Genomic DNA, 21874 nt, shown 5'->3' on the forward strand with positions numbered 1-21874 from the left:
AATATTAACATCTGTGTCTCTTCAACATCTCTATTACAACCATGTGTAAGGGGAAAAAATACCGAGACAGGAGACCTCCATACTTTACAAGTAAACTCTAGACAGAAATTTTCATTGTTACAAGTAAACTCTAGACAGAAATTTTCATTGTTACAAGTAAACTCTAGACAGAAATTTTCATTGTTACAAGTAAACTCTAGACAGAAATTTTCATTTTTACTGTAACCACACAAAATATTGTACAATATCAATATAATGCTGCCATTACTTTTTAAACAATGTTCTATAGGATGTTGATGGTCAATGGGAAGTGTTTACAAAATGTTTAAAAAAAATTCAAGAACAGAATGGAAACAGTCACAAAAACAAACACTTTGAAAAACCACAAACTCGGCTTAACAGTTATAATGAATTGCACATAACTAAATGTTAGCAGGCAAAAAACAAATTTTAAAATGACTGAGGAACATGTACCTAAAAGTACAACTTGTTAAACCTGCAGTAATATACTAATAAGGAGGAGGAGAGAGGTTCCAGAATCCCCTCCTCCTGGTCTTTTGAAAGGTTAAGTATTTCTATTAATTTATTTTTCATTGCTAAATAATAAAAAGATTGTACAGCATACCATATAAATATTCCTCCTCTCTTCTCTCTCTCCCTTTGTATATATATATATCTGTATGTCTAAACAGTGTATTTTCTAGTTTACTTATTACTAGACAATATTGTTCATTCATACAAATTGCTTAATTAGCTGTTGTTTTTTTTTAAAGCAACATGACAATAATATAATAAGCACCATACATTTTACTTTGAATATTAATACAAGTTGCCACGTTATTTACACCTTTAATGTGACAATTACGTATTATCAGATAATACAAGGTTCAAAGCTTAAAACATAGTCAGTATCTTTCACAAATGTGAACAGTAGCGTTTGTTTTTTGTCCTCTCATTGTTGTTTCTGTCGGAGCTTTAACACACGTGCAATGGATTGGTTTCACTTGAATGAAAGAAACTGAAAAGAAGTAAAACCTCTTCCACTTGTGGATTGTGCCCATAAACTTACTGGAAACATGCTTTCTGGTGAAGACAGATTTAGGTCACTCAAAAAACACTGACTCATCTTCAGGGCATTTTTTAAAGGCTTGTAGTCAGGATGGGACTCTGAAGTGTATTGTAAAAGGTCCTAATGGAATATAAACAAGGTCTAAGTAAACGTCTTCAGATATCAAGTACTCTGTTCTCCTAATTGGAAATACTTTATAAGAATAAAATTTACTGTTTTCTTAATAACTGAACTCAAAAGTAATGCATATGAAGCCTTATGAATAATAGAAGCGATGGGAAAAAATTATCATTAAACACAGTAAAATGACCAACTACTGATTGTAGGCAGCTTTCGCACAAAAAGAAATATAAAATTAAAACCGCATAGGCAACAAAGATACGAAATTAAAGAAAAGTTGAATAATTGATAAGGTTTTTTATGTTTGTATTTGAAGAAGAATGACTTGTCGAGGTTTTACTAACATTCATAACTAAAGATTTCATTTAGATTGAAATAAATTATTGCCGATTATCACAAACAGAGTATTAAAGTTAATGACGAAGCCTAAGTGTGCACAGTGTTCAAAATTGGTATTAAAATGTAAGAGATTCATTTATATATTTATCACTAGGCTTAACAAGAATAACTTTGTTTATAGTACTTTGGAAAATAATACTTATGTCGTGTGTAAGGTAAAGCTATTGAAGTATGAAGATTAACTGAGTGTTATCACTGAGTTTTTATAAGGTATTTGAATTATCGTTAGAGTCTAACGAATGTAACATAAGTAGTAGTATGTCAGATTTAATTGAATAATTACTGAAAATTTTAATGTTTTCTTTGAAATTTAAGTTAAAAATTAAGAAATTATATTTTTTGTAAGGAAGAGCTAAGTATGTGAAAGCTGCCGATATTAAAGAATAGGTTGAATAATTGGTAAGTTTTTAATATTTTTATTTAAAGAAGAATGATGTTTTAAGCTAACTCTTAACAGACTATACAGCTTAGAACAATGACGCTTTTGTTATAAGCTGACGAAGAGTACTAACAACTCATTAATTTATAAGTTATTTTTTAGATTTTATCTGCATAATCAGCATGTTTTATCATCTTATATAACAACAGAATGTGCTGAACTATCAGTCAGCACCTTTTCTGTAATGATATTTTTGGTGGTAATAAATCCAAACAAAGTCTCCTGAGAATCGACCAGTTTAGGTGGTTTAGTTAGTTTTAAATTCACATCCTAACTAGCTATAGATAAAAATGGAGTAGGTGACATTATGCTAGTTTCAGTTACATTTCCTCAAACACTGAACATCAAAAAATGTTGTATTTACTTACATGTAATACCAGAGCATTCTTCTGTACCCTGGCAACGGGTTTGTGAAGAAGATCTACAAGTGACAAGTAATACGTTTCATTTAGTTATACAAATTTAATACAGTTATTTAAAGTAGAAACACCCACAGCTTTTTTTCCAATTCCAATATAAACACAACCCACACCACAACTTCTTCTTTCACACGTTTTTTTCGAAATTAAGGACAATTGTGGGTGGGCACCCATTTTTTTTGTGTAGCAAAAGTTCTCCAAAAGAATAAAATTACCATATTCAAGGAATTATTAGTTTTTTTCCCACAAACTTTCACTAATTTTTCTGTGTGTATTTGTATGTATAAATATGCAAGAAATATAATATTTCTATTAAATGACATCAAAATTATCCTTCAATTGTAAAACTCTAATTTTTCAGTGTGTATTTGTATGTATAAATATGCAAGAAATATAATATTTCTATCAAAATTATCCTTCAATTATCCTTTGTCCATGTCTATTCGTATTGTTCTAATATATATTTATATGCCATGTTTTACGCAGGACCTACGGTGCAAAAAGCTCCATATACATTTGGTAGCGTTTTTTCTTTGGCACACTTTATCGATACAACTTACAATGTTAAAGTAAAAAAAAAATGTCGCTATACAAATAGCTTACTGTTGACTTTATTGTTAGATAAAAAATAAAGAAATATCCAAGATTTGAGTAAGCTATCAATTACCATTATCATAACAAGTATTTCATCATGATTTAAGTTTACTTACCTTCCAATGTAACTGTTTGACCCTTCAGAGAATTCAACTTGATTATCTATAAAAACAAAATTTCATAGCTCACAAAAGTGTCAACCATTCCAAAACTAAACAATTACGCTAAAAAAAAACCTTTATGGTATTTACTATGACTAACAAATTAACCATTTCAAAACTAAACAATTAAACTAAAAAAAAAAATTAATGGTATTTATCATGGCTACATAATTTTGAAATGACTACAAAAAAGCAAATTAACGAAAATAGAACCTTGAAAAATAATTAAACTGCTTTATTTCATTCACTGGAAAAATATAAATATATCTTGACTTAGACTTGCATACACTTTATTTTAAACTCTTAGGTGTAATAAGTACATTATCTAAAGTATTACTAAATACTTAACTTTACAAGATGTAATATTTGTACTTACGTAAAAATGTAATGACGTAGGTTTTATTACATTTACATTACTTATCTTTCTGTCAAATAATCTAACTTAAAAGCATAAAACACACTATCTTTATTAAATCTGTGAATGTCATCGAACAAACATTGCAATACTTTAAAATAAAAACTGACACTTGTTTTATCCAAGCTTGCAATTTTGTTATTGTTACTACTGTTTCAGCAATTAAACCCCTTTTGTGTCGGACTTTTTTTTGGAAATGAGCTTAAAAAAAGTGAGTTTTTTATTTCGTCTTTTTGATAGTTTTACTTATATATGTTACTGAAAAAAAAAGTTACTTTATGGCCTGTTATTATTTTTCTGCAAAAAAGTACTCAGTAATAAATGTTACACATCTGGATATATATGTAATGTATATTATTTCAATGAAACTATAGTAAAAAAAAATGCTTTTATCCAGTATTTATGATACATAATCTATGTATATAATCCATTTGCATTTGTCTGTCCAGAACATTTTTCAAAAGTTTCTTGATCAAACACTACAAATCTCTTAACATTGTCCAAAGAGTCTGAATTGCATAATGGCTTATCCATACAAAATCACCTTACCTGTTTTTTGCTTAGTCAAACTTCTTAATGCAATGGTTATACTACATGATGGCACAATGTTGTTGTCATCACTTGATGACTGGCTTCGATTTCAACTTTAGGTTTTTTATTTGCAAGATATTTCCCAGAAGCAACACTTAACCCGTGTATAATTTCCCCAAAGAACCTTACACTAAATACAATGGCTATGGACATTCTCGACTTATTTAGGTCTAAAATACACACGTGCAGTTCGTTCAAAACCATATGCTTATCACTTTGTGAACACGCATTCAGACGTTTCTGCATATTCAGCTAAGTTTGCCTTCATCACAGCTTTACATTTACTTTACTTTGCAATAATTTAGCTTCAGTTTATATCATAGACTGCTATAAACACCTTTCAGCTACTCTTTTTCTTTACTATGGGTTTTATTCTTCGTTTTTGTGAGTTTCTTTATTTCAACTCATAAAACTATGTCATACACTGAATGCTCATAACTGTTTCATACTCTGTACACTATTATAAATACTTTACGTGTAGTTCTATAAAATAGAGTTACATCTACATAAATTTGTTTGTCTGACATCAAAAATTGTTTTCAAATAATCCAAGATTTATCGATCTAACACATAATGCCTGCGAGAAAGCATAGCTTAAATCGCATGCACGAAAATGATAGAATAAGGAAAATTAAAGTGAAGGACATGAAAACTACTTCAAATGTTTTGCAGATCAAGGCTAGTTCAGAATAAATCCAATAGAGATCAGCACAAACAGTGTTTAGGTCATCTAGCAATCACTGATTGCAATACATGATAAAATGTAATAACTTTGCAATAATTAAAAATATGGCAAGAAATGGTTTGCCCAAAATAACTCGGCAAATATTTTTTAAAACATGGAGGACACCCAAGTTATCTTTGGTAAATCATTAATAGGGTTAATGTGCCTCCAATATAACAGTAATAATCTAAAAGTTATTGCAAGGAAGTCATTGAACATACAAAAATTTACCTTCCAAAAACTGCAACGTATATCTATACTCCAAAAGCACAACATTTTTTCCACTAAACTAAACATTCAAATTAATATTACAAACTGAACTAGCCTAGTTGTATATTTCGTCAAGTTACTTATAACATAAAAATGAAAGAGTTTATAAAATTCAGATAACTGATGAAGCCAGATTCACTTGAAGATACATACTAGTGTGACTAATATTTTCAAATGAAAACTTTCAAAAGGAATTCATCCAACTGTATAGAATAGAAACAATAATAAACAGCCTTTTTATATTCTTAAAATACAGCTTTACATGTTCATCTTGTGATTTTGAGTAATCAGGTTGAAAGATACATTTTTTGCTCAAAAAGTTATCTTTTAACTCTCTCAACATCGGCTCAGTCAATATGACTGACCACACGACCTCCTTGTACTCATTTTAAAGTCTTTATAGATTTTTCTAACTTTCAATATAGTGGGTATATCTTCACAAAATTTGGCAATCTTTCAGTTAACATTACAAGTCTTTCACGTACAAAAAAATCATATTTTTAGTGGAGTATTTTTAGTAAACTAAAATAAAAATTTGTCCATGAATATACTGAGTATTTGATTTGAATAGTCCATGTGCAAAGTGTTTTTCGTGTTATGATTAAAAATATTTTTCTTCATCTCAAAAATCTCAAATTTCATTTATGTAATCTCTGAAATCTCCTAAATACATTCCAAATGTTTGTTTTCAGTAAGACTATATTTTCTCTATTATTTTTCTACCCTCACTCTATACAAGGTTGGTCAATATCACTGCCTTCGTAACCCCCAAATCTAAATTACCCTCTTTTTTTCTAGAATGACTTCAAACATAGCATGAAACTTTCAACCATGTCTTACTACTATCCACACCATTATAAGTTGCAAATCCCTCCGGGAATGTCCAGCTCACGTTATGCTATCGAATTACATTACCCACGAGATACTAGGAGCTCCTCTCGTACGTGCCTCAAGAAACATTTTTATTATATTATTATTATTATTCATTTTGCCTAATCTAATCTTAATTAACCTAAAAAGATCCCTATTTTTACATTTTAGTTATTTTAATAATAATAAATAAAGAATAAACATGAAAAACAAGATATAAAGTACTTACCCAATCTTCTTTTTTCTTGCTGTTGATTGATGATGACAATTAACCCTACTCTTTTTATAATAATGGTAGTAATGCACTAAATAATTTTTATTTAATTAAATAATGCACCAAAGAACATACATTAATAACATGCAAAAAATAGACAATTTCCCCCTACCTCTCAAAATTTTTCTGGCTTTCTAACTATGCTACAAGATCCATTACAAATTCATTCAAGCTGGTCATTAGCTTTTCCATGGGAACAGAGTATTTAATCTGAGTAAAATTGATGATTATCTGTTCAGAACACAATGTTATACAATATGTCATTTGATAGATGAAAACTTTGGCTTTCTATTGTTTATAGGTAATATATATAATTAAACGCAAGAGAGAACTATTAGCAAATCCTGAAAATAAGCACGTGACAGGTGGGTGTGGCAAGAGGGGTCTTTTTTCTACTTGATAGCTCTGTAACCAAACAAAATTGAAGGCTATAAAAATTATGGTTTGTCTGAGAAATGACGATTTTTATAGTGAGTGATTTACATTTAATTTCATACTTTTTGGAGGGGTGGTGTATAGAATAGAGAAAATGTGTCACGTGTGTCACACTAGGGGAAATTCAAAATTTTTTTTAATATTGCCTTGTGGAATTAAGAATTTAAAACTTGTATACTATTAAATTATATATTATTAGCTAAGATTTTTTGTTATGCCAATTGGTATAACATAAACAAAATTAGTTTAATAAAATGTTGAACGTAAGACACTAAAACCTTGTGTCACATGCAGTAAAGGATACCCATGGCAATAGGGTTAAAGAGCAGTTATTTTAAAGTAAGATACAACATGCCAAGAGCATATTTCAAGAAAGAAAGCAAAAATAAAACCAACCCTGGTGATTTCTGAAAACTTGGAGTTCTCGAGGCTACATTTACGAACAGTCTCTACAGCCTTAGAGTAATTCTGAAGGAATGCTGAATAAACTTCTAACTTGCTGGCCTGTAATAACGCAAAGATAAAATTGTTAGGTTTAAAAATGAACTTGCTGACCTGTGACAATGTAGTAATAAGACTATTCAGTGAGCCATTAAGAACATTTACACAATAACATGACCAAGTTTAATCACACTGTTTCAACTTGAATCACATAAAAATCAAGTTTACAAGCCAGTGCCATAATTCTTCAGAAAACAAAAATCTACTTTATAATTTAAAACTCAATTTCACAAAAAGGAGAATAACATTTCTTAAACAAACATATTTATCTTTTGAAACAAAAAATAAGAAAGCATGTCCTTTGCTTACCAGTAACCTGAAAGATTCACAAACACTTGTCTCACTATTGGAATTATTTACATAGCCTTTCAATTTTTCAAGGAACTGGAAGTGGATATCATGGAGATCGGGAATTTTGTAAAAAATTGTGTTAAGATCCTCCAAGGACAGAAGAGGCTGGGAAGTTGTAATGTTTGACTTTAAGGCCTTCATGTACTGAAAAAGAAAACCTGTATCATCAGCAGGTTTAATAGAAGTGTGTGTGAGGTTACCTGTTTCTTATTTTCAAGCTTATAATTGTTTTTTGTTACATCTTTCACAAGTTAGATACCACTGTAGTAGCATATAGCCATTCAAATTTGGAATTATCATCTCTGATTTTCAAAAGGAGACTCTTAATAATGCACTCTCAAAACTTTAACACACAAACACTTTGGTAGTTTGATTTATTAAAAAGTGTCTTACTCAGAAGATCTAGTGGGTTATTTGTCTACCTCAATTAGCAAAGCACTTGTTTGCAAAGTGAGTGGTCCCAGGTTCAATCAAATCCTGCAAACAAGAGACTCGAAAAAGTTGATATTACCGTAGGACATATGCCTCCAAACTGCTGATCGTCCAACGCGACCCTAAGGTAAGACCTGAGAATGGGCTTTGTTTGTAAATGGGGGGAAATGCAATATTCGGAGTTGTTAAAAAAAAACCTTACTAGCAATTACTAACGAGTTAAAGCCTTTAGGTCAGTTGGTAGCACACTTGCCAAGTGTGCAAAAGGTACTGGTTCCAAACTGACCAAAGGTAAAAAATAAAATTACCACATCAATATCTTACATAAGCATGAAATAGAAATCACTAAAGTTCTGCCATTACTGCTGAAGGAGACAGGTTTCACCTGTTGAAAGTGCTAAGGTTTTATCTTTTTTTTTTTAAATCTGACTTATAAAAATCGGTAATTAACATATTCTAAAAAAAAAATCAAAAATTCTCAGTAACCTTGGTCAAATAGCTATGTTGAAAAAAAAAAGGAAATATGTTACACAGAGATCATCCACATAATATTTCTAGAAAATGTTTGTGAAATTCTAACTATAAATGGAGAAACTAGAACAATTTTTTTCTGTTTTTTTTGTAGAGAATAGTACTGAGGAAGAAAGAAAACAGCAAATGAAATAACACTCAGAATTTTTTATTCAGTGCTTGTAAGACTTCACAAGTAAAAGAAGCCATACTAAAAAAATGGTTTCTTTGCTACAGCAAAGTTTAGATGTACCAAGTGAATCCTTATAATGTTTGTATGTAGATGTGCTAAACCTGTTTGGTAAAAACAGAAAGAAAGAACAGGTAACAGTAGCTACTTTTCCAACAGTGGAAGTAAAAACTTTTAAATCAATAACAATGAATAATAAGCAAAAAAATATAAAGTAAATAATTATTAAAATAACTTTGCAGTCGTTTTTGTTTTATACAGATAGTGTTAGTATTATAAATATGTTTAAAAAAAAGCTTCAGAACTACTAATTTACTTAATCAAACAGTAACTAAAAAATGAACCTTGTACTTTTTTATTAACTTTTTGACCTAACTTAAAACAAGCCACTGAGTCAACTACCTAATGTAACTAAATAGGTTTTCTTTCTCTAACCTAACTTAAAAAACAATTAGGACATCCAGAATTTCTTTGATAAGTGCATATATATATAAATGTAAACAAACAATATTTAAACTGTTATTATTTTGAGTTGTAAGTATTTTGGGTAAGTACACACACACATGCATTTTTTCTACTTCTCAGGGTTCATTTAAAATTACATAAAATGTACAGTTTTACAGTAGCTTTTCTTTTTTCTTCATATTTTTAAAACTCACCTGATGTAAGGTCCTTAAACAATCAACATAGATGCTTTCACTCTCTATTGTATTGTTTATAATACATTTCTGCATGGCCATTCTCTCAGCTTCCGCTTTTATATTCTCTTCCGTATGTTCCTATACGCAGTGGGATGATGTGTACAGTGTTCATTTAGAAGCTCAGAAAATATATCACATTGCAGTTCAAATGTAAGCATCTCACATGTACTAATCTCTTCACGTTACATTTTTGAAAACAAGTATTGTAAATTTCAACCCAATTTTTTTATTTTAAACATATAAAACATATTAAAATAACATATACTCATAATCGTATGAAATTAAGTGGTTTTTAAATACATTTTGTGCATGTTTGTCATGATGCTAGTGAAAAGGATTTCAAATTCAACCCTCAGAATACAGGAATAAATAGAATGAAATAAAAGTTATGAAACTACTTACGTAGATTTAGAAAACTGAAACTACTTACGTAGATTTAGAAAACTGAAACTACTTACGTAGAATTAGAAAACTGAAACTACTTACATAGATTTATAAAACTGAAACTACTGATGCAAGTTGAAAAATGAGAAACTATCAATCTAAGTTTAAGAAACTGAATTTATCTACCTTTGAGATACTTTTAACGAAATCCTGTCTTAGCTTTCTATCTCTACATTAACACGAAAAACACATTACACATTAGTATGATCTACAACTCCATCATCCCCAATCACCAGAATACCTCTCATTAAAGTGGTTTGTCAGCTACATATGCACACCACCATGAGTAAGTGTCGTTTATCTGTGATACTTCTACCTGAAAATAATAAACAGTAAAATGCTCGATGATAGCAATATCAAAGGTTTAAAAACTACAAAGTGAAATTTAATCTGTATTTTTATCTTATAAATTGTGATAAGTACAGTTGAGTAACAATAAGCTTAGCATCCCTGTAGAACAGCACCTACTTCAAAATGAGGCTATAACCTCCACCTTCAATGGTCTTGCAGTCTCTGCAATGTGTGAAAAATAGGGAAAAAAACCAAAACCTATATTATATAATTGTCAATTAATAATCTTACAAAATCAGAATGTCATAAAATAAAGAGTAAGAAATGATATGATATGCTACAAAAATTTGTGTAAACTTGGTGTAAAATTACTAGCACCAAGCAAATTGTTTTTTTTTTTCTTCAGTAAGTAAAAATTATTCTGAATTTAGAGTTCCGAAAACTTCGCACAGGTAGGTATTGTTAGATGAAAGGTGTCATGCTGAAATATTTGTGTTTCAAACAATTTCATATACTTACAGTTTCTTGTACCATCTTGTGTGGCTGGTCCCCTGATGGCTGAAGAAAAGATGCTGAGTCTCCAGAACTACTGTACACTCCTAAAGAATTGTAACAGAGCAAAATTTACATCTGCATTGCAGTATACTTATACAACAATTAAGATATAAAACAATATCTAAAGTTACTTTCAAAATAACCTAAGCATGTCTATTTATTACAAAATCAATAAGTTACAATACTTCATAAAGGTGCCTACTCAGTTCTTGCCTCGTATTGTTGCACATTCTTCAACTGATGGTGATGGATATGTATCCACAATGCACTGCTTTCATGATGTAACAATATACATATAACTAAACAAATCTGGTTTTAATAATTTTCAGGACATTGATTAAAAGATTACAAAAAAAAAAAACTCAGATTGCTATTTATCCCCCTCTACAGCATATCTCGGATAAAAACACATGGAACGTTAATTTCCATTAGCCTTCAAGGCCATTCAAGTACATGATCAATATTTAACAACAGCATTCAAAAGTATTATGTCAATATAAAATGATGTCATTAAGAACAAATCCAGTTAATCATACTGTAGCTTATCTTCAGCTTTGACATCACCACAATCTACTTATAGCTTATGTTTTATCAAACATTCTAGTAACATAATAAGGATAAATCATGTAACTTAAGGAATATCAAATGGAGTTCTTTCTAAGAAGAGAATAATTCTAAAGACAGGCATTTGCTTTGCTAATTAACATTTAGGAAAAAAATATTATGAAACACAATGTACAAAAGCATAAGGTAATTACTACAATTTGCTTTGATAACAAACAGAAACTATTTTAAGAGCAACATACAGAAGAATAATGTAAAATTACTATAATTTAGACTGCCTTTTCAGACCAGTACATTTGTAATAGCTCAATTAGAGATTGAAGTTAAGTACTTTATTGGTCTTTTCCGTTTCTCATTAAAGACAACCTGACCAATCAAGGGTAAAGAACAATTGTTTACCTAAAACATTCAAGCCTAACAACAGCTTTGGTTATTTGTTCTTTTTTAATGCTCTTTACACTGAGTAATTACAAGTCTAATTTGGAGATGGTACACTTACAAATCATCAAGAAATAAGTGCAGGTCCTTCTTTTATTAACTGTGTTTTTTAAGTGTAAATTATTGTTATTAATATATAATTAAGTCATGCCTTAGCTGGTAGTAGGGGTGTTTTACAATAATGGCAATCCTACATAAGTTATTAACATAATAATTATACATAGTTAACCAATATTTTTTGGTATCTGATTCCGTAATTTTCTAAAAACTTCTGTCCACTTAACATTAAACGGACATATAAACATCATTACTACTGGTGATGCTTGTAGTACTAAGCCTAATGGGTGTGAGCAACCTATGACAAGGCCATTAACAGTGTCCTACTTTCTGCCGTCCAGAACTACCTAAAATGGAGATGAACTATTTAGAAAGGCTGGTGCCAACCAGTCATCTGTGAGCATCATTAAATATGCATCTATTTTGTTTATTTCTGGGTATAATGAAAGTTGTGTAGCTTCTGTACATGTGGGTATACTTGTTTCTTCGGGCTCGTTTCAACGTGAGAAAAAAAGAACTTACGCGCATTTTATAATACTCGAAATATTAGGCGAAGAACGTTGATTAGACACTATTAATAAACTACAAGCTATGTGCTGATAGATGTTTAATAATCTAAATAACTACACAACAAAACTGGAGTGAATAATTTATTCTGGCCTGACACTAATTTGTCGAAAAGTTATCAAATACCTCAAATCCATAAGATCAACTCGCTACATATATTGGTTACTTAAACTTGCAACAATGTTATAACATATCCAATTTTTCGTAATGCAATGATAAAACTAGTTTTTATTATTATTATTAACTTTGTTTAACGCAATGTTTATTTACGAGACATTTTCTCAAACGTAAATAAAATCACGACCTCTATATCCAGAATGTAACTTTATTAGTTCAATATTTCGTTATTACAGCTTCGTCAGGAACTATCGATAACTAAGTTCACCAATCCAGTTAAATATAGCTAATAGCTTCATTTTGGAGGTATGGGTCGTGATTTTATTTACGTTTATAAAACTAGTTATATTAGTATACATTTTCAAAACAAGCAAATATTATATGGGTAATAAAAACGGTTTGTATTATATTATAATTAATATGTATGTAGGCAATACGAACCACGAAACTAAGCACTACAAATACTTCATACAGATGAGAACTACGTTTGATAACAAATGACGGGATCAATTTTCCAAAATCTCGTTTTTTTAGTATTTAATCACATTCATTTTCAGAAAACTATGTCATATGCCTACTTATACATAGAGTACAGACCTTTAACATGGTGTACACTGGTTTCCTTATTTAACTTGTCATATCTGACAATGAACTTAAAAGAGATTTAGTGTAACCCTTATAATATTTAATACTTACAGAAACTGTCGCTGTCAATCTTTTCAGCCTTTACAACGTTGCTACCGAGACACGTACGTAACCACAACAAAATAATTTTACCCAGTTTTGTTATGGTGTTGACGCCTTTTCTGAGTAGGCGAAGCATGATTATAATTAATTATACTTGCCACAAGGCATTAGTATTAGGACTAATATATTTTTAGCACTACATTTTTTTTATTCAGTCCCTTAAGGCTTTTCAAGAAGAGTGTATAATGGTACAGGGTCGTTAAAAGGATCTAGGAGCAGAGTCCCCAATGGGAACAATCAATTTTCACGTCATTTTAGGCCTATTACTTTGTAGGTAGGCGTATACAAAAATAACGCCATTAATTAAATGTCAAATAATCAGATGTCATGAACAAATGTGATGCTGTGTGTCCGTTTAACAAAACATTGTAACTGGATAAGGCTAGAAAAGTTGTGGATTCGATTGATAATACAGATTTAAATTCAAAATTACAAGTTAACTAATGTTTGAATACAATTAGTAGAATTTTATCCTGTACAAAATTTGAATAAAATGAATAAATTATAAATGTTACGCTCTGTCGACATCGTTACGTGTTACTCATTGGCAAACTTTAATATTCCAGCTAATTATTTGTACTTGAATACCGAACTTATAGTATAACCCGTGGCATGCATAGCAATAAGATAGTTGACTATGTTGCAAATCATAATAGAACTGACAGCATCTTTAACTCGTGATATATATATATATATATTGTAAAATTTTTTAACTTCAACATTCCAACCCGGTCGATGGACACGGTCTGCCTTCCGCCCGTGTATTTCAACCACTCTATGCCATCCATATACCAACGACGCGTTTCGCTGAATACAGAGCCCATCAGGCCAGCTGGGACACAACAAACATAGCAGCGGTATATAAGCCATTTGTAATAACAACAATCGTTGTGGTGTGAACCCATCTTCTACGCTGGCGAGGCATGATTATAATTATTTCTACTTGTCATAAGACATTAGTATTAAATCTTTTAAAACTATATTATCTATTCAGTTCCTTAGGGTTTTTCACGAAGAATAGCATGTTAATACCTCCGCCACGCAGCACTGATCATATTTGGCCCTCAAAAAATACGAAAATGTGTCCGTGTATCCGTCGTTATCAACGGACACGGAACATTTTTGGCAGGACAATGAGAAATAATATTCTACATATGTCCAACTTTCATCAAAATCCACTCATTTCTGACTGAGTTACAGAGCCAAAAATAGTGTGAAAATCGGTCCCCATGTTAAGAGATAGGAATTTCCCGTGACCTTGACCCTCTTAAAAACTAATCACTTCAAAGTTGGGTCATAGTCCAAATGTATACCAACTTTCGTTCCAATCCATTCAGCTGATATCGAGAAAACTTGCTGAAACACGCACACAAACAAACACAACAGGAGTGAAAACACATCCCCCGCCTCACGATAATCTATCAATTATCTTTATGTAATTTTCTATCACCTGTTATCATAAGACAGTTTCTTTCTTAGACAGTCAAAAGCAAACACTGCATGAATTAGAAACGGATTAGAAATGAATTTCATATGTCTTTCGATCTTAAACTGGTGTTTGTTTGTTTGTAATTAAGCACAAAGCTACACAATGGGCTATCTGTGCTCTGCCCACCACGGGTATCGAAACCCGGATTCTAGCGTTATAAGTCCGCAGACATACCGCTGTGCCACTGGGGGGCTCTTAAACTGGTGAATGGGCTTTATACTCATGCTTTGAAAACTGGGCAAAGCGATTGAAATTTTACTTGTTTAACAGTTGTTTTAGGGAAAATTTGGCAGAATTGTATGGCAAAAAGTTCACAAAAATATTTAAAAAGCCATTGGGGTCATAGACCTCATCAATAATTTTATAGTTAATTACAAAAGAATTACGATTTCTTGTTTTCAGTTTTTTTTTTTTACAGATTATTTCCCGCTTTCTAAAAAATGCTTTACTGGTTTCAATCGATTGAAACCAGGATTGTACTAACCTTTACTTTGGTCTTTCCGACTTAGATCTGTTTAAAACCGCTAGTGGCGCTACGAAGGTTTGTTATTTGTATTGTAAAAATGAGTACTATTTTCTTGATTGTTAAATTTGATCAAGACTTATAAAAGGCGCTATTGTTTGGTTGTTTAATAAATAAAGCGTAAATAAACAACTGTTTCAATAACATTATACAAACGTGACAAATAATAATTCCGATTTTTTTTTATTTATTTTACAGATAACAACTCTACTTTTAACACCTTCGCAAATTTCGTTTGTAAATTACCGAAACATTCATGAGAATTTTCTGAAAATAAATTAAAAGCCAAAATCTAAGTAAAATGTACTTAAACAGTGAAGTTACGAATGAACTCTTAATAAGAAGGAATAATAACCTACTCTCCTTTAAACTCGAGTCTTTGCCCTTTGAAGTTGTTTCCAGTATCTATTTTACCACCTGTCTTTGGCCTTGTTCTATCATTTTTTCATCTGTTTTATAATGTATTTTTCTTTTTAAACATTTTTGTCAGACTTGGTTCAGAAAGAAACAATTTCTCCCCTGCGATAATTTCTCTTCTGTCATTTGCAAACAAAGTAATGTAAGAAACACAAACACATACTTCCAGCTAAACTTGTCTTGATGACTTATCGCTATATAGCATCAAGGGGTAGCTGCTGGCATTCTTTCACTGAAACTGTGCCTTATATATAATATATATATTTAGAAAAACCTGCAAATAGATACTCAACTGAAGGCAACGTTTTCTTAAAGCCTCATTCACAAGCCTATTGAGGTGACTAACCCTAAATTACCGACTTACGTTACCGGTTGAGTCTACAAGTTTTTGTTGTCACAATAGTTAGGGTGAAGAGTTGACAAAAAATTGAATGAAATCGCCATCTTTTTTACGTAAAATATCAAGGAAACTCCAGCAGAAATTAGTGAGATTAACTGCAATGCTGACGATACTTTTGTAATTTTTTTTTTTGTATGGGCCACATGTACTAGTGTCCTTTAATTAGCAAAGCCAAGCACCCAAAATCAATTTAGGTCATAACTAATTTAGAAAATGCGTTTAGTCCATAACCCCATTGGTAAATCTAAGGTTAAACAAATAAGAACTTTTCAATACCCCTTTTTCCACTTGAGGCTTACCTATGGAACGGTTAGTGGCCCCAAACGAAAGCATGAAACTGTAAGAGTACCTCAAAACAATTCCCATCATGCCACAAATAAACAATACGTTTCTCAGTTTTATACAAGGAAGATTGGATACTAAGAATGGGTGACGTTTCACGGATTTAGCTCTTTTTAAGTGTTACTGTACGTCTCAATATTGCAGTGATATTGATAGACGTTACTGTGAAGAGGTCCTAGAATCTAAACGCTCAAATTTAACGATATGCGTACAGCAACTGTCTCGTGAGCTGATTAAAAGCGGACGTTATGGCGCCCTAGTCTGCAGATGACTGAAGCCTTTGTATTGTCGAGACAAAGCGATATCGGCAAATAGCAAGTGACACATCAAATTTCTAGGTTTAAATATACACGTTTTCACGACAGATTTCCAGTATTGGTAATAATATTAACAGCAGTTTTAGCTCCCTAACTAGCTTGTTGACGTTGGACGGAATTCTGTGGGCATTCTCGAGTTTTTGTTGTGTGTTTTTTTTTCGCGATCTGATAACAACTGAGGTAAAACATTTATCAAGCAACATAAAATTAGTTCAACTTAACCCTAAGACCCCTTATAATCGTTACAGTGTTTTCGAGATCTTTCTGTTTCACTTTAAACGAAACTAATATAAACAATATACAGAATTAACACAGCACAGCGACCTGCACGTACCAGATAAAACTATTTTATCGTGAGGCTTGAGTGTGAAAACCACCAATAAGTGAATGATAAACTCAACATCAATATATATACACATAACAGAGATCTACCTATAGTTACGGCAAATATTGCAATAAAACAGCCATATATCGAACAGTAGCGGGTAGTAAGAACTGAAATGTCAAGGTTGATTTTTCCTAATTTTTTTATTCCAATTTTCTAACGTTCTTGAGCACTTCAGGTGGTGGGAATACAGATTAAATCAAAAAGTTTCTTATATCGAGAAATACTCCAGAACTTCAGCAACATCACAGTGATCGCGCGATTTCAAGATTCACTCCGACTTGTGAAACTGGTATGTGGAAAAATCAAATACATAAATAGGGCAATATGGGAAAATAATGAAAGTTAGAATAATGTTATAACACGTAATGTGTCAAAAAGTTCACCTTGATTTGTGTCTTTTTTTGTGTGTGTGCATTAAAAAAAGGAGTTTGCAATTGAATTTTATCTAATCGGGAACACTTTCGAGGACAGTTTCATTCGGGGATAACCGATCTAAAATTGGATATAGTCACCCAAAATCTTCTCATCTGATAACATATACCCTTTATAAGTTAGGGCTACATTAAAAGAAAAAGAACACAGAAAGAAAAGAAATATACAACTTTCCAAAAGTTTTCTGTTAGTAATGGAGCTCTGCAAACTAGGCCAACTTGCTGCTGTAACCTAATATCTACACCGCTAGAGGGAGTGACAACCAGTTCTGTTGGACGAAAGATAATTAGAACTCCCACCGAAAGTATTTACCGTCAAAGAGAGGAGCTAATCTACCACAGAAATCACAACATGTCCATGAACCCGAATCAGGATTGGACAAGAAATATTGCAACCTACTCATGACCTACTTATTCAACGGCCACTGTAATTATTACCTACCACGCGCGAACAGTCTTTTGCTTTTTAAAGATGCGAGCTTTCTAACGTAATTTATAAAGAAAATTATAATGGTAACTGTCGCAAGACTAACAAATGAACTGCGTGCTTTTTAAATTTAATATAAGTAAACGTTGAATGTGTTGCTCAACCTCATTTTTTATTTGGTAAATATAAGGTATACATATCCCCCCCCCCCATGTCTTGGGGATTCCATTATCATGAATAAATTTAAAACAGGTCCGATGACATTCTACGAATAATATATTACTTATAAACATACCAGTAAATAGCTACTGAAAATTATAAGGTTAGCAAAGTTTCACAAAAAGAAATACCATTACAGCTGGTGTGACTGTAAAGTCACTAACCTCTACTTATAAACATACCAGTACTCAAACTACAAGATTAGCAGTGTCACGCATATATAAAAATCATTACATCTGGTGTGACTGTAAACATACCAGTATATGACTACTCAAACTACAAGATTAGCAGTGTCACGCATATATAAAAATCATTACAGCTGGTGTGACTGTAAACATACCAGTATATACTTACTAAAACTGTAAGATTAGCAGTGTCACGCATATAAAAATACCATTACAGCTGGTGTGACTGTAAAGACAGCAATGTCCCACATGGGAAAATACCATTGTAGTCTTAAAGTCAGTAGTGTTTTATGTACATATAAACATACTAGTAGTTTTATATCATTAGAGTATACCCAAGCACGTACACAGGAAGGTTTTTGAGGGTTTGGAAAAAAAAACTTATTTTGGTGATGTAAAAAAATATGCTTATATAGTTATAGCACTGCTGCTTTTTGGTATTTAACGTTTTCTACACAGTCTACATTCTTCTGATGAAGTATTACTATTTTCTGGCTTGAAATAGTCGCATGCCCCCAGACCCCCGTAGCATTAATATGTTTTACATGCTGATTGTGCTTCGCACAATACGTGTTGGCTTTTGAACTCACAAGTTAGTATTCCCCCCTTCAAACATTCTGCGTACGGGCTTGATGCCAATAATTGTTGTATATCTTTGATTATAAAGTAGTTATTGTTTGACTTTTATATTACTAGTGTATACCAATAATTGTTGTATACCTTTGATTATAAAGTAGTTATTGTATGACTTGACTTTTATATTACTAGTGTATACCAATAATTGTTGTATATCTTTGATTATAAAGTAGTTATTGTATGACTTGACTTTTATATTACTAGTGTATACCAATAATTGTTGTATATAAGAACTTATCAGTAAAAGTAAAGAAGAAAGTAATACCATGTCAACTATACAATATCCGCTGTACTCAGTGCCGATGACGTCCTTCGTCCAATAAGTTAAGTCATTAGTACTTAGTATATTCATGAGGTTTTAATAGGTTTATGCCCGAAAGCACTGTCAACAGCGGGGATCTCCAAGTGAAGTCTGGGTGTAAATTTACTCACGATTGTGTATACACGTGTAATTGTGTAGTAAATGCATGTGTGTGTGTGGTAAACAGTGATTTACGTTGATGTAATTGTATATACCCTCGAGTAACACTCGAAAGCCTTTTATAATTTCTGATATTAGAGGCGACCAGTGTTCTCTCTAAGCTGCGCGGCTACACAACAACCATAACTTATTTATTTATAAAATTATTTCAGCTGCGCACATCCTCAGTAATTGTGAGGAGTCTCCACACGTTGACGACCTTAATGACCCTGGTAGTCGATAGGCCTAAAGCCCAATAACCAACTGGTAGCATTGCAAAGCGGTTTAATTATCCAATAAGGTCGAAGGTCTAAAAATATCCCCTCCCCCTAAAAAAAGAAAAGAAAGGGGTAGCGCACATCCGCACACTGCCAAGTATTTAGTTTACCTGCATATAGTCAACCCAGGAAAGTACGAACTGTTGCCTACGTTGTACTTGAAATTTGTAGAAACGGAACCAAACAACTGGCAGTCGCATGTAATAATGGCTGGAGACGGCTTGAATGGGTAATGAAGAAACACTTATATTAAAGTTTTTCTTCATTACCCATTCAAGCCGTCTCCAGCCATTATTAGTCTCGTCATCGAATTTAAAGTCACATGTAAATTCGTTGACAATTTTGAAGAGTTTTAAAGATATGACGAAACATTGACTTCGTGACGTCACGATAACGCTACATTTGTTCAAGAGAAACGCCCCTTTGATGAAATAGCACTTATTTAAGTAACCTGTTAAAAACAAAGTTTCACAATCGTTTGTAGAAGCGTTCAAAACGTTATCTACAGATGATAACTTAGCAATGATTCATAAAGCTTTCTATGTGGTGTCACCGTTACGGGGCAATATATATCCCAACAAAATAAAATTGTGGCATGTCGGATTTATAACTCTAGAAATCGGGTTTCGATACCCATGGTGGGCACAGCTCTGATAGTCCCTTGTGTAGTTTTGCGCTTAACTACATACAAACACACACAAAATAACACTACACGTAGATACACAGAGACAAATAAATACAATGTGAAGAACAGAACGGTAAATAGATAAAGACAGACGGATAACGTCAATTGAAGGGTCAAAGATCATGCTGTTTAAACTTGCTTTCTTCCTTACACGTTTTATATGAAACAAGATAACACGGCGGCGTTAAAATGACATTCTGATTATAAAAACATGTACAAAGATTCCTATCTTTGTATTTCAGAAAAGTCTAAAGTTTCAGCTTTAATATCAGACCCTGTGAGAAACAACTGTCTAATCGACGGGATTTTCAATTACTATGATACTATTTATGACGCTGCATACTCCTATAGTTTAACAGGTATATTAAAATAACTGCATTATTTAGGCAGTTAATTTTATTTCTGATCGAAATTGGTTGCTTGCTTAGATTAGAATCTATTAATAACAAAAACACACTAATTCTTTTTTTTTTTTTAAGTGTAATGTTTAACACAAAAAATAATAATAAAAGGGCGTGTTTGTGGTTATGTGTGACTGCCATAGCTCCAAGAGAAAAGAACCTAGAAACCTGAAATTTTGCACCCATACTAAGTGGGCCCTGAGGATGTGCACCTGGGTACTATTACTTATCTATGTGCGTGCGCGTATGCGCATGTTTTTGAAGCTAGTTCTTTCGGTAGTATATGATCAATCAGGTTTACATTAAATTCATTAGTGGGCTTTATTTACAAATATGCGTCTATTTCAAATTCTCAAATCTACAGACCAAGTTCAAATTATGATGATAAAAAGGAAAAACAATGTTTCAACTGATGGGTATTCAGATAACTAAAATTCGAAAGCAGTGAACATAAAAAAACTCATGCCACTGGCTGGTACATAAAAAACGGCAAAGGTTATACATATTTATATTTGTGGTTAATTAAAATGCCCCCTAGTTCTGACAAAAATCAAACAGGCAAAGTGCCAGATATTCTTTGAGCTATATTAACACATCTGCTGGAAAATAAACCTCACACTATCCAACACGATGACCTTGTCTCATAGGCTATTATGCAAAGATTTGTAAATAGTCAATATCTGACTGGTCACTGATTATAACAAGCCAAAGAAAGCAAAAGTTTATCATCTCCTTCTGCTCTGGAATCAACTGTTACATTAGCCGTCTGCTATGGCGTCTATCGCCTGTTGTCTAAAACAATTTCATGTTTTGCATCGTTCTGTCTATACCATCATGTAAGTTGGAGGGCAACAGCTGCGTCAACGATCAAAGTGGTATCATTCTTTGAAAATTATCAGAAATAAATATTACTAAATCACACATTTCACAAAAAAAGCTTGAAAGGGAAGGGGGAGACAAAGAAGACTGACCTCGCATGAGCCCTCCCAATTCAGCTGAGTGGGAGGCATACAATATGGCGTAATTTGTTA

The 21874-nt window shown here is 32.0% G+C and overlaps 1 pseudogene; it reads right to left on the reverse strand.

The window, feature by feature from the left end:
* The window catches only part of LOC106463752, an 89849-nt pseudogene that overhangs the window by 29364 nt on the left and 38611 nt on the right, over positions 1-21874 (reverse strand).

This window comes from Limulus polyphemus, unplaced genomic scaffold (assembly GCF_000517525.1).
Source record: "Limulus polyphemus unplaced genomic scaffold, Limulus_polyphemus-2.1.2 Scaffold1474, whole genome shotgun sequence".
NCBI classification, from domain to species: Eukaryota; Metazoa; Arthropoda; class Merostomata; order Xiphosura; family Limulidae; genus Limulus; species Limulus polyphemus.